At 33.6% G+C, this 26,437-nt stretch overlaps 2 protein-coding genes across 2 annotated transcripts in view; both read right to left on the bottom strand.

Moving 5' to 3' along the window:
- The window catches only part of LOC145732692 (uncharacterized), a 231,754-nt gene that overhangs the window by 49,108 nt on the left and 156,209 nt on the right, over window positions 1-26,437 (bottom strand). The window lies entirely within an intron of this gene.
- The window catches only part of LOC145732610 (uncharacterized), an 86,670-nt gene that overhangs the window by 40,646 nt on the left and 19,587 nt on the right, over window positions 1-26,437 (bottom strand). The gene's annotated exons all lie outside the window — the stretch shown is intronic.

The raw sequence follows: 26,437 nt of genomic DNA, 5'->3' as shown, positions 1-26,437 counted from the left end.
AAAGATAGTTTTTTCTACAGGGTGGTCCAGTTTTAAATGTCAATAATTCACCAGTAAATAGCCCATCAAAAAATAAGTTGACATGCATTATGTCATTTTCCTGAAAAACGCTTCCTAAGGAAGACACAGACCTTCAAAATTGTTTAAATGCATCGATATAGGGGGATAGTCTTTGTTTTCTACGCTCACCGGATATTATTCAAAATTGACAAAAATGTCTACTTGGGTTATTGTATTTTTTACTTTAAAATGGTTTAAAAGGATTCAAATCTGGTCATCTGTGAGGTTTACGAGTTAACTTTTCTCACTGAAAGTAGTCAAAAATTAAAATACTGGTAACAGTCCGAATTTTTGGACTAATTTAATTCTAAAAATTAGTGTTTAAGACTAATGTCGTAGCATTTAATGCCACAATTGTTTACTTTCATCAATGAAGAGTCTAAAAATTAATTTTTACTAGAAAAAATTGTTTAAAATTCGATTTTTCAGTCTTAAAGCAAAGTGAAACGTCTAGAAGTCTATTTAATACTGACAAAGCGTGAAATGGCATGTTTAAACCTATGGAAAATGTAAAAATATTTTTTTAAGTCACCTATGTCAAAAACTTGGTGAAGGTAACCCTAAAACTCGATTTTCCTAGCTGAAAGTAGTTTTAAAGCCCTAAAAATAGTCCAGAGTTCTAAGAAAATCAAAAGCAAAGTAAACAAACCTGAAAAGTTAGTCTTCTAGTCAATTTTTATGAATATAATGTCAATATCCTGTATTTAAGACTATTTTCAAGACTAAAATATTGAAATGTATTTTAAAATTATGAAAACTTACTTCAAATACAAATTTTAAGCTTTTGATGTCATTTTTCATTGGTTTAAAGTTACTTGTTGGTGTCCAAGTCCATTTTCAAAGTTGAAATGTGTGAATTTGTAGTAAAAAATTGTAGAAAAAGTAGTTTTTCATGACTACAACCTAATTTTCACTACTAAAGTTTTTTAACTTATCTGAAAACTATAACGACTGACTACAAAGACAGTTTTTAAGCCTTTCAAGTCAATTTTCACAGTTTCCAAGGCTAAAATCTTTCAATTTGTGAAAACTGGTCAAAAGACAATTTTTAAGCCTCTCAAGTTAATTTTCACCGTTTCAAAGAAAATTTATTTGTTTCTGTCAATTTTCAAAACTAAAGTCTTTCAATTTGTCTGGAAACTATGAAAACTGGCTACAAAGACATTTTCTAAGCTTCTTAAGTAAATTTTCACTGTTTTCAAGACAATTTTTAAGTTAAGTTGGGTTGTTAGGAAAGTTAATTTTAGGTCTTTGAACGTAATAACTCAATTATCTCGTAAACGATGCTTCAAATCAGAATTTTTTAAGAGGTACTTATTTTGTCAAATTGGACAAGTAAAGTAAAAAAAAATGAAATTTTTGAAAAATATCCAGTGACGTAGAGAATCAGGCAGAAACATGAAAACCATCTTCCTGTATCTACGCTACTGTGCTTATTCCAAATTTGATCAAAATTGCTACAACGGTTTGACAGTTATGACAAAAAACACGAAAATTTGAAGGATTGTATTTTTCTTAGGAAGCATTTTTCAGGAAAATGACATAATGCATGTCAACTTATTTTTTAATGGGCTATGGAATGGTGAATTATTGACATTTAAAATTGGACCACCCTGTATACTGTCAAAACAAAGTAAATTTGTGTGTCCATGGTGTGATTTCAATCAAAAAATGGTATGATTTCTGAGGCCTAATTCTTGAAAGCAGGGAACGGAAATCTCAGGAGAAGTGCTGATAGAATGTGACAGAAAAAGCTGAAAATTACGGGTTCCTGTCACGTTTTACAGGTTTTTCTCTTGGTAACTTCCTTCCCTCGTTTAAAGAATACGCACCCTGGTGGAATGTGATATTGCACATGTAAAACCACACATCATCACCACCATCCAAAGTCCAAACAACATACAATTTTGTGTCACAATTTTTCTTGAACATGTTCAATATCATTTAGTCTGTTATCCCAGATAGCAAAGTATGTAGCAGACCTGATCTGGGTTTTAATGTTCTCTATAACCATAGTTTACAGAATTTCTTTAGTTTTTCATAGTTTAGGAAGTTTTAGTTTTACATATGAGAAACGTCATTGTATTAAAAAAATTGATATTTGCGAATATTTTTACATGGTTTATTTGCTTACGTCTACTAATTTAATGAAAATTTCAATTGGATACCTGTACGCTTCTAATACGATGTTGTGATTTTGTTGATTTAAGTTTTTTGGTATGATAGGGAATTCCGAGAAGACATCCTTACCTGAAAAGAAAAAATAAATAAATTACTAATGATTGTAAAACCACGACTCCTTGTAATGTCAAAAAATGCCACAAACCGAAAAATATGAGACACCAGTTCTGGAAAGCAATTTCAAATTTTTCCTTGCCGGTTCTGCTCATCCATTTAGATTTCAAACAACGGCTGATTCTATGTCATAGTTGCAAATTTTCAATTATATTTGCAAGAGTTAAATTTCACACAATTTAGCACGCAATTTGAAATTAACAATGTAAGCAAAATGTAAGTTTTTTTGGTAGTGAACTTATTAGCAAAGGAGTGCCCTTTTTGGACAAAACCTTGTCACGTGTGACTTCTCTCTCTCTCTAGTCGTTAGCTTCATGTTTGAAGCGTCCTGTGATCCTATGTTAGTCTCATGTTGTGTTTTTAGCAGTTTCCCTTCATTCCTCTCTATCTGACGTGCTTCTAATGCGTACGTCTTGGAAAGATTTTCCTGTAAACTGCTTCACCTGGTCCAGCCATCGTTTTGGAGAACGTCCTCTAGGTCGTGTTCCCTCTACCTTCCCTTGGACCATAAGTTTTTCGAGATTGTCATCTTTCCTGACATGTCCAAAATACTTGAGAATCAGTTGTTTGATTTTAGTTGACAATCTGACTTGGATGTTAAGTTCTTCGAGTATGGATACGTTAGTTCTACGATCTGTCCAGGGAATCCTCAGTAGTCTTCTCCAGACCCACATCTCAAACGCATCCAACTTGGCGATGTCTGTGGCTTTTAAGGTCCAGGATTCTGCTGCGTATAGCGCAATTGGAAAAACGAGGATGTTTACTAATTTGCGTTTTGTTGTGGTTGTTATATGCCGATCTTTCCAAATTTTGTTGAGTTTGGTCATGGCCGTTTTGGCAAGATCCTTCTTCTGATTTCTTGACTTGATCCGCCATTTATGCTGATGTGGGTACCTAGATAAGTTATTTCCTCCACGTTCTCGACATCTTTAATATTAGACATTTCTTCCATGCTGTGCGTGCGATCTATTAAACATACTTTCCTTTTCTGACGGTTCAGTTGTAGACCAAACTCCAAGCTCACTCTCACGTCACGTGTGCCTTACCCATCGTAAATTTTACAGTAAAAAAAAGGAAAAATAAAATAACAAAATCTCACCTCTGCTGGACTAGATTTAAAAAAACGGCTAAATAAGAAGGAAATTTTTACATTAGATAGTTTTTTTTAGAAAATTAAAACACTACACAATTACCAATTTTTCACCACTGTTTAATAAATATGTTGTATCCAATTTACATAGAGAGAAACAACCCAATTTTTGCCATTTTCTATAATAATAACAACGAGATTACTACTAGAAGATTACTAGTATAAATAACATTGTCGAGCTTATTAAGAACTTTATTCCACTAAAAATGTCGACGGGTTGCCGTTTTATTAAAAATCTAACTGGAAATTAAACGATTGAGCTCAACTCAGGTCTTCGTCGAATGGTTGACAGTGTTCGTGTTTTTTAATTAAAACTCTTTAATCTACCGGGCTTTGTTCGTTTTGTTTTTTAATCTCACGCGTTGAAAAATATCATTTCGAATCCAGGTAAATCAAGCTATTTACGTATAGATTGAAATCCCAGTTAAAAACTGGTTTTTGGTCTACTACTGATAACCGTTAGGAGTAGCAGCCAATCAAGTTTTAAAGGAAAATGAAGGTTTAGAAAGTGAACTAACCTAATGCAATTTAAGTTTAAAATTTATCTCCACTGATGGTTATCGGATCAAAATACACTAATTAAAGCAGTCGAAAAACCGTAATCCAAGCCACTGCACTATAATGTCCTAGATTCATAGTTTTTATTTAAGCAGATTAGAGATCTTAATCTGAAAATTACATACGACTGGTCTTTAAAGTGTCATAAATTTAAAGTGCACAATTATACGGTAACTACTCAATATGTAAGTTGTCAATTAAATCCACTTTATATGTAGCACTTTCACCACAGAATACAACATTTTTGAAATAGAAACACTTTGATGGAAGGTTCCATCAATATAATTGATTGATCTACGGTAATATAATTTAATATTGTTGTCTACAAGAACACTACAATTTAGCATTAATCAGCTGTGTATTGATATTACAAAATTACTTCATGCTGTAACATTAATACATACTTCAATGTGACGTAATTTTTTAACACTTTGTTTCTTTTCACGTCCTAAGTGTCTTGTAACTTATAATTGCTTTAATTACATTACTTTTTTTAACTGTTTTCCTAATGAAAAACACGTTTTATGAGTTTTAAATTGCGTGGTTAGTACGACTAAGTGCAATCAAAGTCAAGTGCGTTATTTTTACTGAAATTGCAATCCATAAATCCGGCATGAAATCGTATAGTTAAGCGGGGGTTTCAATATACAGGGTGTTACAAATTCGATGCATTAGTATTGCTATCTCAGAAACTATAGTTGATAGAGCTTTAGTTAAATGGAGGCAAAGTTGTGAATTTTATTGCTAAATAATTTAGTAAAAAATTTTTTATTACAACCGGAGATATCCGACAAAATCCGAAAAAGTCTCATCATTAGTTTCGGAAGGTCTGTAGCTACTGTATGGCTAGGTCATAAGCAAATGTGACAATGTCTTCCTCGATAGCAAACTTTCTTTATGTAGCTAATGTCAGTAAGACGGACCACCTCGACATAATGTAAGAATCGTCACAATTTTAAAATCTGGAAACCGGATCAAAAATTGGGGTTAACTTGCCTGGCCTGCTCGTTGCTAAGATCTTATGCCCCTTAATTTTTAATTTATGAATTTTTGTACATTTACGAATTTTATAACAACTTTCCAACCGGGACATATGCAATAAAACATAGAAAGAGATCCGGAAACTCAGCCTTCTTTGGAAGAAATGACAGAATCTGCCATTAATGTAAATCAGTTGAATCTGCTTTAAAATTGTCTTTAAGAAATACTGAATTAAAATGCGATTAATTCATCAATAAGTGTCCCCAAACTGAAAGTTCACATGTGTTGTCTTTGCATAAATTGCAACACGGTTGATAGTTTGTGATTAGTCAAGAAAAAGCAGCAAGCTGAAAGCTGTTTTTCTTGACTAATCACAAACCACCTACTGTCTGAGATTTAAGTAACATTCACATAACATGCAGTGCATTTGTACTGTTAATGGCAAGTGCACTGCAAGAAATAGACAAGTTACATAATTCACAATAAACTCAAAATTAAATTTATAAAATAGGAATCAGGTTAGGAATTCAGAAACACAAGACATAAACGTCATATCATAATAGTAACCATCGTCCAGCTAGACTTCGACTATTTGTTCAGACATTCATAAACAAATACAAAAAAGCATTCTTTCAAATTTTCGTATTTTGAACCACAGATGTAAAAGCGGTAATTTTCGAGTCGGAAAATTTCCATTTTTGGAAATTTACCGGAAAATTACTTCATGTTTAAATAAAAATTTTCCTTGATAGGGAAAACAACTGTCAAACTTGTCATTGTTATAATCAAACTTATCATGCATTCTAATGGGATAATTTAAGACATCTAACCGCCATTTTTAAGCATAGCTTAAGTTAAGTGTGGTTTAGAGTGTGACTTTTTTCACCTGTACTGTCACAGTCTAACCCACACTTAAATTAAGCTCGGCTTACAAAACGACGGTGCAAACGGGGGTAAATTATTAAAAGTACATTAAACTTTATTTGAATTGATATTGTATTGTTGTACAATTATTATAATTAAAAAACGAATTATTTTTGAAGTTTCAGATTTTCCAATTTTTTCCGGAAAATTACCGAAAACTTTCTGAAAAATGTTGTATACCCCAACACTTTTCAAAATAATATGAATTAAAAAAAAATATTATTTAAAAATTTATCCCTTCTGGACAACACATTCCCGGTATAAAAGCTTTAATCTTTCGGTAGCGTGACATTTTTACTATATATGGTATACAGTGTGATCAAAAGACAATTTTAATATTGAACCACCCTGTAACTGTCAAAATAACAGAGTTATGGGCTGTCACAGTAAAAATTGTCAAAATCAAACAACTCAGTTTTAACAGTAAATAACTCACTTATTTGATGTTTTAGGTAAAAACGCTATACAGCGTGGTCAAAAGGAAATTTCAGGGGCTACAAATTGGTATATTGAACCACCTTATAATTGTCAAAATAACCGAGTTATTGACAATACAATGGAGTCATTTACAGGGTGATTCAATTAATTTTTAACATCCTTGTAACTTGTTTAGTTTTCATTTTATAAAAAAATAGCAAACATGAATCTTGTAGATATTTGCATGTTCATATCGTTTTGCACGATAATCCATCAGTCAGTATACAGGATGTCTCAAATTTGAGCAACAAACCAAACTTATAATTTTTTATTCGATTTTTGGAATCTACGTCAAAGTCTAGGTTTGATGTAAAATGTTTGTATCGATATTCAATTATTTTTGCTCTAGCAGCCTTACTTTAACCACCCTCCTCGAAAGCAGAAATTCCCAATTTGAGCAAAATTTTGGTGCACTTTTCCAGAAAATCGTCCATAACTCGCTTATTTGAAACACCCTGTATAAACACACCGTATAACAAAAAAAAGCTAATGAACGGGGCTATCACGTGACGTCGAGCGGGCACTATGTTGTCCCTCGTTTTTTGCAGTTTTTGCTCAATATCTCAGGAACGTTTCATGTTGGAGGTTTGAAATTAGGTTAGTTTACCACAAATGCACCTCAATGGGATACCTTCTATACACTTTGTTGGTACCACGCACCGTTTGACTTTAAAAAATTAAAAACTAGAATTGTCAAGAAATTTTAAGTAAACATTTTTTATTTTCAAAATTAACCTAAACTGCCTAAATACCTTCAAGTTAATAGTACAAAAATGTAAAAAACGAATTATTTTCAAGAATTAAATCAAGGAATTTTCAGATTTTCCAATTTTTTCGGAAAATTTTCTGAAAAAATTTAATTTTGCATCCCTGTTTTGAACAGTTCATTGACATCAAAAATTCCGCAGCATACAAGTGTGAACAGTACATTAGTTTATAATGTACCTAACCTTTAGCAGTACACATACCTTACCTCTGCAATAGCCAACAAGTTTATGTGAATGATGCTTTATGCAACTGCTGCACATGTAGACTTCGCGTAACAAGGAGCTACTACACAATTTCTTTTATAACATAACTGTATGCAAGTTTCTGCAACTTAAAATGTTGTCAAACTGTTTTTAAATAAAATAAGTTGATTTTGCTGTTGGAATTCAGTTTTAACTTTAAAAACGACGTCCTGACAAACAATCCTTTAAAGGCTATTGAGAGTGTTTACAGCGTCTTCTCATTCTGACAAAACGAGACAGTCTATGTGACTAGAGCTAAAAAACAAATTGATGATTAAAATACGCATTCAAATGCATCTAATCTTTACAGCGCTGCCAACACTACAGAACAATATTTTTTAATGCTTTAAATGTTGTCTGTCCTGGTTTTTACTTAATTTTTAATTTGTTTTTAATCTTTCTTAATTTTTGTTTGGTTTGATCAAGAATTTTTAAACAAAATCAAAAATATGTTTGTCTGTATTGCTTAAACAAGTAATTCCACTGACCAAGTAATGAGCTGTGTTGATAAATCTGATGCTGCTTTATCACATAACTTCAGGACATCCTAATTAAATTTTCAGTTTTGAGACGTTATTGCAAATTTAGCCAAAACATTTACCGTTACGAACGACCTATACAGTTACCGTGGTACAAACCAAGGTAAAAGCCACTAGTTAAGTAGGTCTTGCTGAATTCCACCCACTGTTGCGCCTTTAGTGAATTGTTTTTAGGTATTTTGCTTCAAGACAAGCTCTTTACATTTTCCGCATTTTGAAACGCAGCGGTACAGGCTAGTGCCATTGTTTCTGCTGATTTTTTGTTCCGGCCAATTGGATGAAACCCAAAAAGGACGGACGTTGTGAACGACCATTTAGAGCGTTCCCAGTGTTACCGGTCGACAATGCAGCTTGAACTGGAAAGGACGTCCCAAAACCGCAAAATATGTAATTTAGTTTACGAGCGTTAAAAAGTTTCAATGGTAGGTAGGTACATATTCAAAAGCACGGTTCTGCCCGAGAACAACTTTTACTTTATATAATTTTTATCATTACACGGTTTAACATCCTGAAATGCTCCGTTCCGCCCAGTGAATACGCAGTCGAATGCCTTGAACTTTTCAGATTTTTTTTCGCCACTTTGCTCCGGCTAATGGAAAGTATACCGTGTATCTATCTATACGCGTTCGAAAAGGAAATTGAAATTTGAAGCTTCAAGTAGGTGTAACTATGACTTTTTTCTCTTTGAGAGTTTTTAGCTCGGACACGCTATGTAAGAAACCTTTTAATGTATCAATTTTTTAAGAGTTAATTAAATTTTGGTAGGCGGAATAGCCCGAGGACGTTTATCTTAACCCTTGTCGCATTAATTCAGAAGTGGCCTAAAAAAACTAATATCATAAGTCACGAGAAGTCTGGCTTTGAAAACATGTTTATATGCCATTAAACTGATTGGTAATCGAATAAATGTGGCAGTTCACGATACCAGAAACGTAATGACAGACTTAAATTGATTGATGGTGAATGGTTTTGAGGTTTTTTTTTACTAAAATATTATGATCTGGCAACAATCAAATTAATCAGCAAGATTGAGAACTTGAAATCAGATCAGTTTCTGTGCTGGTGTTTAGGTAGATTTTCAAATTGAGGATTTGACTAATAATAATCAGGAATTAAACCTTTATGGACAGTTTCTGAAGAAGCACCACAGCTGATAATGGTAAAAAGCCAATACTGAATCGGCTAAAGCTCGAAGAGATGCAAGTCATTCAAGATAAGTCATATAAATTACAGAGGTCATTTGCGACGGGATCAAGAAGAAGACATTATGAATGTTTTAGTTTAGTCACTGTGTTTAAAAGCAAGAGTCTTCTCAATAACTGCGCCTCAAACAAGAACTAACCAAAAACTTCAAACGTAGTTCTGCGAGGTTTTTGTTAAGTTCTCCCTTTCAAAAGAAACCAAACCTCTTTCATCTCTCGATTAATTTCCGACCAACAGCTTTGATCCAAACAATCTGAGACCGGATTTAAGGACCTAATCTGTATTAGCTTTAAAAGCGACTACACAAAACCTTTGCGGTTAAAAACCACATTAACCATCTCCAGTTTGCACTTGACAGTCCAAATTAGCGAAAAAAATTGCCCGTTTGGCAAAGAACTTCATCGTCGTCTCCGTACCGACGTTAATAAACCAATCTCAAGTGCAGAACGTCGTTTGTCATAGGACTTTTCGACCTAGAAGTGCATTTAAATAGATGGCATATCGGCAAAACACTTGGAAATCATTAACCGAAATTAATTTTAATTCCTCTCAAAGCCGAAGGGGAAGCGAAAGCGCCGCAACGTTGAAAGGGTCGTTAATTGGAGGCGTCGAGAGGAGCCGGCGGCCATTTGTTTTTCGGTAAAAGGTTTTTAATTGCCGGGATTTATTTAGTACTTTTCCTTTTCTATGTTCTTAATGGCTAGGACTAATGATTTCCCTTCAGTGGCCCGAGTAAGACCGAGAATCGCCTACGTAAGGAGTTCTCAATTAGTGCCCACTTATTTCTGCTGAAGGGCAAGCAAACTGTTTTGCGTGCTAAAAGCTCACCAGGAAATCACAACTTTCTATAAACAATCACTGTTATTAAACATTTGCAAATTGTTTTAAATTGTCAAATGCGGATTTGATTTGTTGATTTTGGAGAAACTAGTAAGCAAATAAGTCGTAAAATTAACATTACAAATGCGAATTGACAATTTGCACAGTTATACGCGTTTTATGTCCATTTTGCCGACACTTCCAAGGTGTGTTTAAGTACAACTTAAGTTAAGTTGAGGTTTGAATGTGACAGATCAGGTACAAAATAACACAGTCTAAACTTATTTGAGCTGTTTCCTGCTTCTTTTTTATTACACTTTTTTTATATTTTTTTAAATGACTGATTTATGCACTTGTTTCTTTTTTTAAAACAGTTTTGGGGTAATATCTCCTTTAAATGACCCTTTAGGGCAAATGTGCCCTGACGCAATCTTGTAGATAATACAATTACCTACAACTTTCCTTCATTACACTTTTCTGATATTTTTTCCAATAACTGACTAAACTCAACTGAGCCAATGTTGGGGAAATGGACACTATGAACATTATCATTATAAGGATAATGATGGTCATCTCTAGAGTCCGGATTTCTAGAAATTATGCTTTTTGAAAATAATAAAAGCAACTAACCTTTGAACGATTTACGCAAAAACACGTCATTTGACAGATTTTTTCATGCATTTTTTTTCCTTTTGTGCTTATTTGCTGCTATTTTTTGTATATTTTTATTTTGTATAGGTTAATATACAATTGCAATAGCTATATTGAGATATTGAAGGCTTCAGAAAAAAACACATCCCAATTATCTGTTGCAAAATGGGTAAGAATCAAATTACAAATTTAAACTGACCAAATAATTTTCAAAATGCTCCGAAGTAGTCTAAAACACTATATAAGCTCAAAATGCCTTGCAACAATGCCAAAAGCTGACGAAACAGCATTGCAACTTCCAAAAGCTTTTAGATCAGTCTAAAAGTTTCCAAATGCTTTTCAACTTATCTATAGAAGCTCTCAAAAGATTTCAAGACAGTCTAAAAGCAGACAGCAGTCTATGCTTCTAGAGCAGTTTAACAGCTTCCAAAAGTTTTTAGAACCGTCTACAAGGTTTCAAATGCCTTAAAAACAGTCCAGAACCTTCAATGCTCTTTAAACTGTTCAAACACTTTCCAAATGCTCTTAAAATAGTCTAAAAAGGTTTTAAATCACTACAGAAACGCCAAAATGCTTCTCAAGCAGTCGAAAGCCTTCCAAAACAGTCTAGAAGCTTTTAAAAGCTTTTAGAACACTCTAAAGGCATCCAAATGATCTTCAACTAGTCTAGAAGCTCAAGGCAGTCTAAAAGCTTCCGTATGTTTGTAAAACCGTCCATAAGTTTTCAAATGCTTTAAAAGCAGTCTAAACCTTCAATGTGTTTTAAACCTTTTTTTAAATCTTCCAAATGCTCCTAAAGTCTAAAAAGATTTAAAATACTACAGAACTCCAAAATGCTTCTAAAGCAGTCGGAAATCTTCCAAAAGCTTTTAGAACAGTCTAGAAGCTCTGAAAAGATTTCAAGACAGTTTAAAAGTCTCCCCATGCTCTTAGAGCAGTTTAAAAGTTTCTAGAACCGTCTACAAGTTTTTTCCAATGCCTCTAAAGTATTCCAGAACCTTCAAGATACAAATTAAACAGTCCAAAAACCTTCCAACTAGTCCTCAAGAAGTTTAAAAAGGTTTCAAAACATTACGGGAACTCCAAAATGCTTCCCAAGCAGTCGAAAGCCTTCCAAAACGGTCTAAAAGTTTCTAAATGCTCTTCAACTAGTCTAGATGCTCCCAAAATATATCAAAACAGTCTAAACGCCTCCAAAAAATTCTCATCTCATAAAGAATTTTGTGCTTTTTTAAAGCTTTTTTACAGATTTTTATGCTTTTTTGAGGAAAATAATTTTGCTTTTTAAGCGCTTTTTTTCACGATTTTGGTGCTTTTTAATCCGGACTCTACATAGTCATCTCAAACCCAGACAAGTAAAATGCCATCAATCTGTCAACAGTTTTATAGTTAACTACAGAGAAAGATGCTATTTGATGAAGTTACAGTTCGTTCCCAAATGTATTAAACTGCTAATGGAAGTCATTGAGAAAGTTTGCTTGTCATTTTCAGTATATTCGAAATGTCTTGATAAACAAAAAAATAACCATGTTTATACAAGGTGTTGAAAATTTGCACCATTTCAACCCACTGTATTTGGTAGCTGGAATAATTTTAGATCATTTGATTTTGCAGTAGAGCAAAAAATAACTTAAATAAAAATCTGCGATCCTGATTCTATAAGAAAATGTGTTTCAAACATTCTTTTTGTTCACTGACTTCATCTAAGGCATTTCGGAGATACAGAATGTTGAAAATTACCAAAAATATCCATTAGGCTCTAGAAAACTCCTAAAATTTACAACATATCCCCGATATATTCACTAAAATTTAATATCTAAAGTTACAAGAGCTTTTAATGTTGGCAAGTCGGTGTTAATACATCAACCGCATAAAATTAATACACTTACTTTTACGGTGCCATGCAACAAACGAGATTGGATATAAAACTTGAAAATGATGCTATAAAGGATAATTCACTTTCTTATTAAAATATACATACAATATGACTGACAAACCCGAGACGTGACAAGCAAATTAAAACGATGATTGAACCAGCATCTGGTTACTATGGTCATTTCAACTGCGAGTGTGTAAATTATGCCTTCATCTTAAGTGGACGTTTAACGAAGACAAACTGCTGTGGTGTCGGAGATGAGTAGGTTAACCAGCATTAGCCGGCCCTGTTAAGGTTGGTTATTTATGTAAAAGTTTATTTAAACCGAGACTAAACCATTGGTGCAATTCGGGCAATGTAAGCTTCACTTGACATCACGCAACTTTGTCATTGAATCCCACAACTTGAGGCAGAAAACTAAGACGCAAAATTGGACCGCAATTTTGTAACAATCTTATATCATCAGAATCAACAGTTTTAGCGTGAAAATGCTACGCTTTAACTCTCAAACTCGGCTTTCGTAACTTTTAAACCGATATAGTTTAAAAACATATTCCAGGTGAGAGTTAGATTCTAAGCGAACCACATTTTATGCCTGAAGCCAAATAAAGGCAAAGCATTGATTTTTATATCTAGAATGTCATCAAAAGAGGTGTCAACCTGCCCAATAATTTATTACGGTCTACCTTCACTCTTTATTACAAAATTCCCCCTTAAAAGGGCAAAAACTCACCCCCGCTACCTACACACACTATTTGTTCCGCACCAGGTTTTTGCCCGACCATCTGCTACACACACGAGGTTTTTCTACTCTTTCACACAAAGAACACGTTACGTTGTTACGTATCAATGTCTTGGGTACAATGTTGTAAAATGTTGTTCATTGATTGTTAACATTAGCAAGTTTGAGAAGTTGTTGCTTTAAAGTGATTTAGTCAAATTAATACTTTATGTCTGAGTGGGGAAAAATAGTTATTTTCCTATCAAGTGAGGAAAGTTATACACTTTATAGCAAGACCTATAAACAAGAATTTTTTTTCAAAGGAATATAATCCGTAATAAAATATTTTACCTACGACCTCAGTGTAAATAGCTACTTACGCATAGTTTTCCGTTACGTAATAAACCTCTTTACGCACAGTTGTAAAAAAAACTCACAGTTTTGAATTTAAAATTGATTTTGTTTATATTTCTTCCTTTATCAGAGTATATTAGATGGAGATCATCGCGTAATGCATTGTTCATACAGTTTTAAGTAACTACCACTTCGTCTAGAATATTATCTGTAATAGCAAACACATCAAGTAATATTACTGAAAACAAGTTTCGCTTTCTTCTTAATAACTGTAATGTCACCATAAATAATTATTTTAAGAACAACACTAATAATAAATTTTTTTTATTACGCTTTTATTTTTTTTTTTAGTAGCATAATACCTATGATTAATACAAGTATATTCCACAGAAAGTCAAGAAAATATACTTTTTTAATGAAAAGTTACTCTGAATTATATGAATTGCGAAAACAGGACTTTCCATTTGGTCGTAGGTAAAGTATAGTACGTCACATGGGCTCTAAGGCATTTTACGCACTCATGGATTTACAAACTAACTTTTTCCATATTGTGCGTAAAATGCTTCTTACAGCACTAGTTATTATATTTACTAGTATTATTAAATTTCGTCCTGTAATTAGTCAGTTATTCAACGCTTAGCAACGATTTAAACATTTTTTTATTCACTAGATGTTTAAAAAAAATTTAAATCACTCTGAATGACATTCGCCTATTTACAGATGTAAACAAACAAACATCAATGTCACATCTACGGGGCGCGGTGCAAATTTAATAGAACTGTAATTTTAGTTTTTTTTAATATAAGAAATCGAAATTTAACAAAAATATTGTATAAAACACGTGACTTAAACCGGTTTATTCACTCGAAGAACTTAGGCCTTAGGCAAAAATGGTTGAAGTCCCTTGCTCTTTAAATAACTATTAGGTGTAAATGTCAATTTCTATCTTGGTAAAGTTTGTGAAAAAGTATCTTTACCACATGAGTGTAGGGAAAAGTACTTAAACAAAAATGGTAATGGAATCTTTAGAATTTTTTTTAGATAATTTTGCTGTACTATCTAAAACGCAGAAACCGGTATTTTATTTTATGGTCCAATTTTGTTTGCCCTTAGTTTGAACTTTTAAGGTTAGTAGTAGTAGTAGTAGTCCTTAGGGAGAAAAATTTGTTTCAAGCGAATATGAACCCTAACGAAGAGATGTTAATTTCTAAAACCTGAACTAAAAACTGAAAACGTCTTATTGTCCTCAAATCAAAAATGATCACAAAAGACTTAAAACCCACCTTTTACTTGCACATCAAATGGACAATGGTTAACATCCTCTGGGACTTCCCCGAAGGTTTTGAATTCCCCCAGATCTATTTAAAAACCAGTTGGTTCAACTCGATAAACAACCAAACCTATTTTTGATGACAGCTACTTGGGCGTAAGTAATTATTCTACAGGATGTATGCAGTAAAAATTAGCAAAACGTTAGATATTTCGCTAAAAATACCAGACGGTCCAGTTTGAATCTGTGCCAATTGATATGTTTAGCTCGCGGTATTTGTCTGGACGTCTCTGTTTTATATTGAATCTGCCCAAGTTTCCAGTCTCGTTCATTAACCAACAAAGCCTCCATTCAAGCACGGAGAAAAACCACAAGAAAGTCGATTATAAGATAGACAAACAGCTGTTTGGTTAACGGCACATCATACAGACAACACACTTTAGCAGATGGTTATGCCACCGTGCGCGTTTGGGTAAAAGTGTGGAAATCATTCTCGTATTATGGTTATTACGGCTCAAATAATGATTCACGACTCGCGAAAGTGTAATTTACTCAGTTGTCACGAAGATAGATGTATTAAAGTTTGATTCGAATTGCATAGGGGAAAGTAGCATGGATGTAAATGCTTGTCAATTATAAACGCTTATTAGCAGTAAAAAGCTGAAATTACAAACATTTCTAATTTTTTCTTCATCGAAGTGAAAACTGGTACTAAACCAAACCAATTTCGATACACTACTACCCAGCGCCAGTTGAAAAAAAAAAACACATTATACTATACACACACAAAAAGATTAAAATCTATTGTCGGCCAAAATTATAAATCATTATGAGGGTCTCATTCTTTAGTCCACTTTCACAAGAGCCCGGTTTCTCTACCTGAAGATTGAAGAGAGAGAAGATACACGTGAAATAGCTCCGACACGCAGGTAGAAAATCCACGAGACGATCGCATACGTGTAGGAGATGAGAGTGGAAGATCGACGACAAAAAAAAAGTTTGGTTTAGTTAGAATCTCGGAAGAGTGAGAATGTTTACCTGCCAGTTTCTCAACGTTTGTTGAACCGAAAAAAAAAATCAATCTTTTATCCCTCAGGTAGAATATTGGTAAGTTTTGGTAACATCAAGTTAATTGATTCGATAAGATGTATAACGCCTAAAATCTACAAATTACTTGGAATATAACGGGTAAGGGGAATTATAATGTATGAACAGAAAAAAAATTAAAAGTTACTATCAGAAACAGCTATTGTTATTAAAAAAAAATGTAAATATTTTATATCTTTATGTAGGTATCAGATGTTTATTAACGTAGTATAGTCTATCAGTCAGTAAAGCTATAAAACACTTTCAATTACTTTGATTAGAACAGACCGCATGTGCAGTATATGCAAAAATCACACTGTTTGTGATTGGTCAAGAAAAAGCAGCAAGCTAAAAATTGCGTTTTTTGATCAATCCCAAAGGTTTGTTTTAACGAAATTGTGTTGCAAGCATCTTTTTGTTGAAGCAATTTTTCTTTCTCTTGAAAAACTTTACCACACTAAAAGCATATAATACAGTTATTTAATGTTTTAGGTTTGGTACTTTTACGCAACAAGCATCAGAAAATACGAAAATTTTAGTTTATAATATAACAGCTGACAAGAAACGTATCGAATGTTACATTTTTCAAGTTGTGTTACGTATAACTATTCAACTGTTTATTTTAAATATTTTTCATTACTGTTTAAAACAATAATAATTAAATTTTATGTGCAGTGTAAGTAGTCTTTACAGCTTTTTCTTTTATTTTTCAGGTATACTCAACATTGAAATTGATTCATCAATAAAAATAAAAATTAAGTTTACAAAACACTCATGGTTGGTTTTTGTAGTTTTGTAATACTATCCACGTTTTTAAGCTATACTATTTAATGATTCTCTTCCAAAATATAGTGTTTCTAATCGTTATTGTTTATTATTCGTGTTGCCAAGTGTTTTTGTTTTATACTTATTGTTTTTTCTGTGAAATATGAAGAGTTGTACGTGTTGTAGATGAAGATATTGAAAGTGCATAGAAACAGAGAACACTCTTAAAATCCAGTAAAATCAGTATAATCAGTACCAAACGTATTTTATAGCTTTATGAGTGGAATTTTGATAGTTATGACATTTAACCGTCAATTACAGTTCTGTCCTAAACCTGGAAACTCTCAAATTCAATCCCATAGAAGTACAAAACAATACAATATATTATTACATATTTGGATTCCTCACAAAATTCTGATCAACTTTTGTGAACAATGCCCTATGCCTATCTGTAGCCGTTTTCGAAATATTTGATGTTTTTCCAAAAAAGTGACAGTTGCAACGCTCAACATATTTTTGTACTCTGTCAAAACCGTATTTCATTTTGCAATGAAACTTTGGGTTATTGTAAATAAAGGATCGTTTTATTAAACTGAGGGTGCGTAATGACCCATTTGTATACAGGGTCGGAAAAAAAAACTTTAAACTTGCCTCTAAAAAAAATGAAAAATTTCAAGTTTTTTAAATAGAAACCCACATTTTTTTCTGACGGAATCATTTTGAGCATTAAAAATTACTATACGTTTCAATTTACTTGCCTATACCTAAATCCAACCCATTTTGTTTTATTTGAGAATTAACCTTTTTTTTTATTAGGCTGCATGGTTGGGATTAGCTGGTACTCTAGTTGGTCATGCTTTTGACACACGGTGATATTGGAGACCTGCAGAGCATGTTAATAACACTAGTTTTGAGTGTTTTGACAACTGCAAATATGCCGTCGCGGTTACGTTATTCAAATCAAGGTTACTTAAATCTGTTTATTATTTACGGAGAATGTGATAAAGTTGTGTGGACACGTGAGGTATTTGCCGCTCGTTATCCAGAAAAACCAAAGCCATCACCAAAAGCTGTCAAGCAAATAATTGAAAATTTTAAGAATACGGGACAAAACCAATCCCTAACAATACAAATGTAGAAATTGCAATTTTGGGCTATTTTGTTGCAAATCCAACTTCGTCAATAAGACAAGTTTCCGTAGAATCAGGCATATCTAAAAGCTCAATTCAGAGGATCCTGAAGAAACATAAATTTCACCCTTTTTCATTTAAATTAGTACAACACTTAAAAAAGGTTGACTTTCCAAATAGAGTGGTTTTTATTGAGTTTTTGCTGACTAGTCACTATGGAGAAGAATTGTTTTTGAATAATATTATTTAGAGCGACGAGGCCAAATTCACTAAAAATAAATCCACACGTAATTAGAGAGAGAAATTTTCAAGAAATCTGGAGTTTTAATAATAAAAAATGTTTATTCTCAAATAAAACGAAATGGGTTGGATTTAGGTATAGGCAAGTAAATTGAAACGTATAGTAATTTTTAATGCTCAAAATGATTCCATCATAAAAAATGTGGGTTTCTATTTAAAAAACTTGAAATTTTTCATTGTTTTTAGTGGCAGGTTCATGATTTTTTTTTGACGACCCTGTATACAAATGAGTCATTACGCACCTTGAGTTTAATAAAACGATCCTTTATTTACAATAACCCAAAGTTTCATTCCAAAATGAAATACGGTTTTGACAGAGTACAAAAATATGTTGAGCGTTGCAACTGTCACTTTTTTGGAAAAACATTGGTTGGTCAGAATTTTGTGAGGAATCCAAATATGTAATAATACATAGGGTGTTCTATTTAAAATAAGAAAGTGGTGATCGACTTCCGGTATAAACGGAAGTGCAACCATCTTGAAAATATTTTAGTTAGATTGGGCATGTCCACATCAGTATCCTGCCAAATTTTCAAAACTCTCCTATTTATACTTTTTCCAATATCAATCGATGTCTTTCGTCGTGGGACACCCTGTATACTACTTTATGTAAGTTGTCTTTTCTGAGGTACTTTATTGTGTTACTAAACTTTACGGTTTAATTTTAACAAAATAACTTTCAAAAAGGTTTCTTAGAGCCTTTTCTATGGAGGTTTGAATTTAATTTAGCCTAGTTAGCTACTACTTTAAAACCTTTCACAAAACCACCTTGCAAAAATAGTTTTTTGTCGGATCTATTAAAAAAACACACGCAAACCAAACTGTTTACTTTCTATTCAGTCACCACAAGCGACCACACCACATGCAAACTCGACTAAAAAAAAAACGAAACGCAAAAAAAGCACAAAATGGCCGCCGCCAAGTGAGAAACCCATTAGGACCATTGTGCAACTAATTAATAAAGCATTCCTAGAGTGGCTTCTCTGCATAAAAAGGAAACGTTTGACATTTAACGAAGAAATTGCGTGGTCAATAAACATCAGAGGAGTTAATGAAGAGACGACCGATTAGAAGTTGCCGTGCCCGTTCGGAGAAGATGAAGACGAAAGAAGAGATCAAAGATTTGAGTTTTTGACGAACGGCCCCAGGTAGTTTTCCCATGCGACCGGACATTAATAGTCCCAGTGTTCAAGAAATATATTACGTAAGGTTTTACTTTGAAAGGTCTAGCTCACCTGTAATCTACACATCTATTACCTGGTTGGTTTTTTTTACAATTACGGGCCAAGCCTTACTGAGTCCGAGGATTAAATGTGTAAATCATTAAGGAGCGTATGCAACGGTTAATTAACGTCGGGTTGTGTTTGTTCGGTCTTAAAGGTGTTCTCTATGGTACCATGATGACTTACCGTCTACTTTCACTGTAGTTGTAAGGTCACGTGGGCTTACCTGCAAAAAAAAAAATTAGAGATAAAAATTGAATTGGTAACAAAGTCTTCCTAGTTCAATCAGGGAATGCTCGATGGAAGCAAATTGGAAAAAATCCCACATGAGTGGAGTTAATTACGTTATTTCCACGGACGCGCGAATTTTCCGGGTGCAATTTCTCTGCGCCTCATTGTAAATCAGCCGTTTAACAAAGCATTCTGAACGAATCGCATTCCGTTCTAAGCGTGAGAGATAGGAACAATGTTAAGAGCAGATTATCATGGAGGGAAGCCGCCTAGCTCGAGCTTGTTCCACCTTTCACTTCGTCAGAAGCTGTTTTAACGTTTTCATGCGAATTCATCGTGGTCTTTTTCCTCTTTTCAATGTTGAAAATTAAACATGACGGTTGGATCGTTCAGATTTAGTGTGAAATTTTTGCCATGAGCTGCAAATATTTATGTTTGAAAGTATAGTGGAAAAAACGCGATGATTTGACACAAAACAGAACAAAGTAAGAAGTATGATTATTACCGTAAAATTGTTAGTACACGAAGATTTGAAACAATACATTGTAACTTAATGATTAACGTTGCTATATGAAACGAATTGATTCTCTAAGTCGTTCAACCATCACCAGTTATAAAATGATTTTTTAAAGAATATACTACAAGAACACTGCCTATGGAGCAATGCATAATGTATTATACCGGGAGCTTCAATTACATTGAACAGCTCTCATAAGCTTTTATGATAATTTAATGGGATAATATAAGAAACAATAAGCGTTGTGCTTCTTCTTCAGCCTTCTTCCATCCGTTTTTGGACATAGGCCTTTCCCTGTCTTTTCCACTTCTGCCGATATTGTGCTATCTGGAACCAGCTTCGACCTACTTCTTCCTTGATATCATCTGTCCAGCGCCGTTGTGACCTACTCTCTATTTCTGTTTTTTTTTCTCTGGGTCGCCAAAGTACAACCCTGATGCTACATTTTTACGGTTACCCAACTCGATCATTCGTGATATTTCGTCTGTAACTCTGGTCCTTCTAATTTCTTGATTTCTCACTCTATCTCCATGGGATGTCCCCAACATAGCACGTTATATAGCTCTCTAAGCCACCCTCCAGAAATCATTACACTAGCTAGTCAGTGTCGTTGTCTCCAATCCGTCACCGGCAGAATGTATTTATCTTAGACCTCCCATTTCAGGTCAGTGTTCTTCAGTATACCAGGTGTACAAGAGCATTGGAAAACGGTTTTAATTTTTTTGCGCCCCATGTTAATCTCCTATGTCCAAGGTGCTCTTGGACACCTGGTATGTTTAAGTTTACCAGCCCACATGAGTCTCACTCGTCTAGTTATCTCCGCTGTTTGATTTTCTTTTCCTAGTTTGATTGTATGGCCTAGATAAACGTATTCTTTGACATTCTCAACTATCTGATCGTCTATGTTGATATGAGCATTGTCGGGGATCATTGTTTTGGTCTTGCTTATGTTCATTGTCAGCCCTATTCAATTGATGCAACATTTCTCTTAGTTCGCATTTGCTGGAAATGATGCCATCTGCAAAGCGTGGATTATTTAGAAATGATCCATCATTTCTTATTCCCTTTTGTTCCCACTGAAGTTTTTTGAAGACATTTTCCAGAGCCACAGGGAATTTTGTCTGTTTTCGTATCTTCGTTAATTTCTACTGCATTGTTGCGTGCTCATATACCTATATTTTTTTTATAGATATCAAAATCTATTATAGCGTTGTTGAGGACATTTGAAAAGAACCATTCTAGGATTTTCCAAAAGGCATTTGGTTTTGGATATCACCAATGTATTAGGGTTCACAATAATGTTGGTAAATGGTCAGTTGTGCTGTATTCCCTTCGAAACCCGGCTTGCACCATTGGTTGATAGAAATTTAGTTTTCTTGAAAGCCAGATGGTAAGAATTTAAGTTAAAAGTTTGTGATTTTAAGGTGTGATTTTAACTCTGGTTTTTTCGAAAAAAAGTTTGAGCTTAAATAATTAAGGTTTTTATGAAATTCTGAGACATCACTAGTTGCCTCCAACTAAAAGCAATTTTTTGCGTTGATCTTTAGCAATTTTAGCAATACTTTGTAATGATAATGACGGTTTCCACACTAAAAGACTCGTCATAATGACATACCTACATTTTTTCCTTAGGATGTTTATACAGATGATAAAGAAAACAATATTCCTGTAAAGCACTCTTTTAAAAAAATCTATTCAAATTAAATCTAAAAAAAAACATGTACTTTTCAGCAAGTCGGTTATCATGCATGAAAGTTAAAATTAAAAAAAAAAGTTGAATGTGAACACATAACCAGGCGAATGACTCTACGTAGCCAATTAGAGCGCACCGAAGAGTTAACTCGCACACCTACAGGGTGATTTACGGTAATTGCCTCTTATTTATTTTGGGTAACTGGCTTATTTTATTTTTTTGGCGCAGAAAGCCTCCGGCCTGTAATTTTATGCACGTGGGAATATAATTTACGCAGTATTTACAAACACTGATTAGCAATTCCGATCGTCTGTGCCATTGTTGAGATATCAGGCTTCGTTATAAAGACAGTTTTTAATTACTTTTCAGTACCTGTTTGGTTGCGTAACAACTGCTCCGTAATATGCAGCCTGCAAGTTTTTTTTACACTTCAAAAGGAAGTCACTTCTCGTAATAATAATAATAAACGCGGTTCGTTTGAGTGTTACTTTGATATTTATGTATTTGAGGTTATTAAGGGCGACAGACACTTCCTATCAGTGATTAATAAGTTGTTTAGGCGGGGCCCCGCATTGGGGTTTCAGGTCTGAAATAACGCGGAAGTCCTCAACGGAAAAGCGCCAAGTTTATCATTGGAAAAACAGTTTACCCAACGGTTTATGGTAAAATACTGGGCTATCGATATGCAATCGGGACAGATTTTTAACAAGGACGACCGCAACTTTAGTCAACGATTTCCGTGATCAAATTATACCAAATTTGTTGATTCTAAAAGCTAAAATGCAAAGCGACAACAGTGTATAAAAAATTAGAAAAATATGACTAGAAGAATGGCACAAGTTGGCAACTGCGCTGACATTTGATTGCGCTTTGAGTGCTTTGACATTTCAACATGTCTTAATCATCACCATTGATTTTTGTATACTTTATTTTAGATCATAAGTAAGTAGAATTTGGCTACATTTGCAATGAGTGCGTTGCAACTACTATAATCGAATTTTATTAAATGAATGGTTTTTATCTTAAAGATGATGACACAGTGACTTCTGCTGTCTTTTCAAAAAGTGAATTAGAATTATAAGAAAATTGAAAATGGAAACAACAATTTTCTCAGTTTTATCGATGAAAAAATAAACAAAATTTTAAAAAGAGCACTGAAGTATGGTTGATAGCAATCAATTTACAAATCACGTGGATTGGGTATATTTGATAGTCGCAACAGGTTTTATTATTTTCTCCTTTTATCCGAAAAGCACGACAGAACTAACCACCATCGATTTCTTCTCGGCTTATACGTAAAAAAGGATTGCATCAAAGCAAACGAAATAATCTTTCAAGAAAATGTTTACAACTGGTTGTGTCGTGGTTCGTGTACCGTTCAGCGAGCGTGAATAGAAAGTGGTTAATTTTTTCCGGGTGCGTTCAAACCATTCAAAGGATACAGATGTTGCTTGTAAATTGAAAAAATTCTCTCTGCCTGATCGACGATGCGTGCAAAAGGTACGATTTTGCTAGGGGCAACGTGGATTATGTTGAGGGGGCACCATGTCAAGTGTTTTCCTTCCAAACTGGTTGACACCTTTTTCTCGTTTGATCCCAGTCACTTCCAAAAATGCAGTGACGTTCCGCAATTTATTTGTGCGGGAGTAGATAAAACCGAAACCAGATGTGTGTTTATTTAGGTAGTTTTCCGGCCCGCTGACACTTTCTTTCTTGTCTGCGACGTTTCCTTCGGCTTTTTCGGGACCACTATTTTCGATGTTGAATAAACACACTGGCGCAGTTGAAAGATTAAGGGTCCAACATTTTTAATTTTAGAATCTTCAGAAGTTTGAAACTGTTTTTCAAGTTTCGTGTGTGTGTTTATTCCGGGGGCTGTTTTAAAGACGAAGTGGTTGCCACTGTGACAATTTAAGCCCTTCGTATCTGTTCAGTGCATCATGAAAATATCCTCGTTTATTTATATTCCATTGGGAGAAAGTGTTCACAAAGAAGACGCAAAGAGGAAAATCTCATTTTAAGCCTGACAGAGTTTTAAAATACGATTAACTTTGTTTTACTGACACTTTTTCAATCACATACAGGGTGTTGTTAACCTAAATATAGTGTATTAAAGAAATAAGAAGCGACTTTTTGACTTATGTTAAAATCGAGTTAAAATTTGTTTGAACTTTCTATAGGCTTCGTTTTCAAGATACAGAGTGTTAAAAGAAATAGAAAGACAAAAATAGACATATATTTTCAGTGAATTCTTACCGAATCAGACATTTATTATGACGACAAACTATTTATTCTACAGGGTGTCCCTGAAAGGTCTTTACAACGCTCGCCGCAGTTTTTGACACTTGATTTGACCTTGTGCCGAAAGCTTCAAATTGATTTTCTAAGGTCAGGTGACCATATTTTTTGACGTTTGCACGATTCTTCTAACTGTCATAGTAACCAAGTTAGCACGTGTCAAATAAAGACACTTTTCATTTAAAAGAAACAGTTGAAAAATTGGTAGTTTAAATTTAGACTTAGATAAGTAAAATTGCAAAAACTACGTCACGTGACTTGATAATTCAATTTTTGAGCTTGCAACATTGTAAAAGCCAGTTGACAAAAACAGTCACGTGAACTTCAAAACGTAGTTTAAACTTTGAAAAATGTTAAATTAAATGTAGATAGTTGTTACAATTAAAATTGCAAAATACACGTTACGTGACGTTGAAAATGCAATTCTGTATGTTCTTGCAACACTGTTGACAGCTGTCAAAATTAGTCATGTGACGTTTAAAATGTGGTTTAAAATTTAAAAATTTGGTAAATTAAATTTAGACTATTTTAGACAGTTGTAAAAGCTGAAATTGCAAGAGACACATATTATACACATTTATACTTTGATTATGCCATTTTAGAGCTTGCAACACTGTCCAAGCCAACTGACACCCGTCAAAAACGGTCACGTGACTTTAAAATGTAATTTAAATGTTGATCATATCTTAAATTAAATTTAGACAGTTGAAAAGGTGAAATTGTAAAATACACGTTACGTGACGTTAATAATACAATTTTGAGCTTGCAACACTGTAAAAGCTAGTTGACATTGTCAAAAACAGTCACGTGACCTTAAAAATGTAGTTTAAATGTTGAAAAATTGATAAATTATTATTATCATTTGTAACGAATATTATTTAAACTCAATATCATGTAACAAAGATTTTACCATAATAATTACATGTGCCTGTTCTGTTCAATTTTTAGTCAATTTTGTTATATTGATACACTATAATGTCTGCTGCAATGTATTCCTTAAAATATCGCAAAATTTCCTTTATTTAGGTTTTATTTCGTTCAAAATTCCAATGAAAACATCACAAAACCTATTGAAATACACAGACAATGCCTCAAAATACTCTCAAATGCCTTATAAATACCTCAAAATACCTCGTATCGCCTTGTAATACCTCACAATGCTTCGTAATAATAGGAAAGTGCCTCATAATACCTAGAGTGTGTACACCAAATTACCTCGGCAATCTACCCCTCACCTTTCAGGGACACCCTGTATATTGCTCTCTATGATAAAGCATAATAAAGAGAGGGAGAAACTTTTAATGTGGTATTACTGAAACGAATTGACAATGCCAGCATATGACATATGGTAATTGTCAAAATTTGCGATCATCTGGTTAAATGATTGTTTGACCTATAAATCTGTTTTAGCAAAAAGTACTTCCAACACAGATCCTACAGTGTTTGAGATATTTTAATCAAATTTTGATTATCTTTAATGGTACTTTTGTTATAGTCAGCCATTTTGTTTATTGAATTTTTAGTAAGTGTAAGTGTTTTCTAGAAATTTAGATTTCTTCTTTGAACTATAAGGGTTATCTCACTCACCCTGTAGACAAATCAGAAAGGCTCTGGAATTCGACGCAGAAATAAGAAATGATGCAGTTTTTCAAAGAGAAGAATTTTCACATTTTTGACACATCTGTAGGTTGTTTAATCAAATATTTCATTTCCTCCAGGAACTAAAATGGTTTAATTACAGTAAAAACAACAAGTATCATTTTGGTTCAGATTTGCTTGAAATAAGCAAATCAGAACCATAATTTATGGCAGCTTTATGGGCACTTAACAAACAAAAACTAATACTTAATTATTGGAAAAGTATCTGCACCCTCAAAGCTCCTGTAAGAACAGAACAAAAAAGAACAAAACGTAAATATGGTTTAGAACATGATCAATTCTAAAAACAGCCTATTTTACTACCGTTTACCAACCAGAATTAATCAATTTAAAAGCCTTAAAAGTAAGAGAAGGACTTCAAGTACCGCTTGTAAAAAAAGAACCATAAAGCCCAACTCCTTTACCTGCTCGTGGCGTGTCTGAGCTACATAATTTATACCGAAAAAGGTTAAGAATAAACTACTTTGAACCCCTAAATCATTCTTGTTTCGAGAGATCCACCCTAACCGTTTTAATAACCTACACTTTCGGATCGGCGACTATTGGGAGCAATAGATTAGAATATGATGGTGTACACGTTGTACACGTGACCAATTTTTTTTATTGTTAGGTTATCTTTGCCAACCAAACTAAACAAGGGTAGATAC

Source organism: Ips typographus, linkage group LG1 (assembly GCF_016097725.1).
Source record: "Ips typographus isolate SLU linkage group LG1, UJ_Ityp_2.0, whole genome shotgun sequence".
Taxonomy (NCBI): Eukaryota; Metazoa; Arthropoda; class Insecta; order Coleoptera; family Curculionidae; genus Ips; species Ips typographus.
This window is presented reverse-complemented; position numbering and strand designations above follow the sequence as displayed.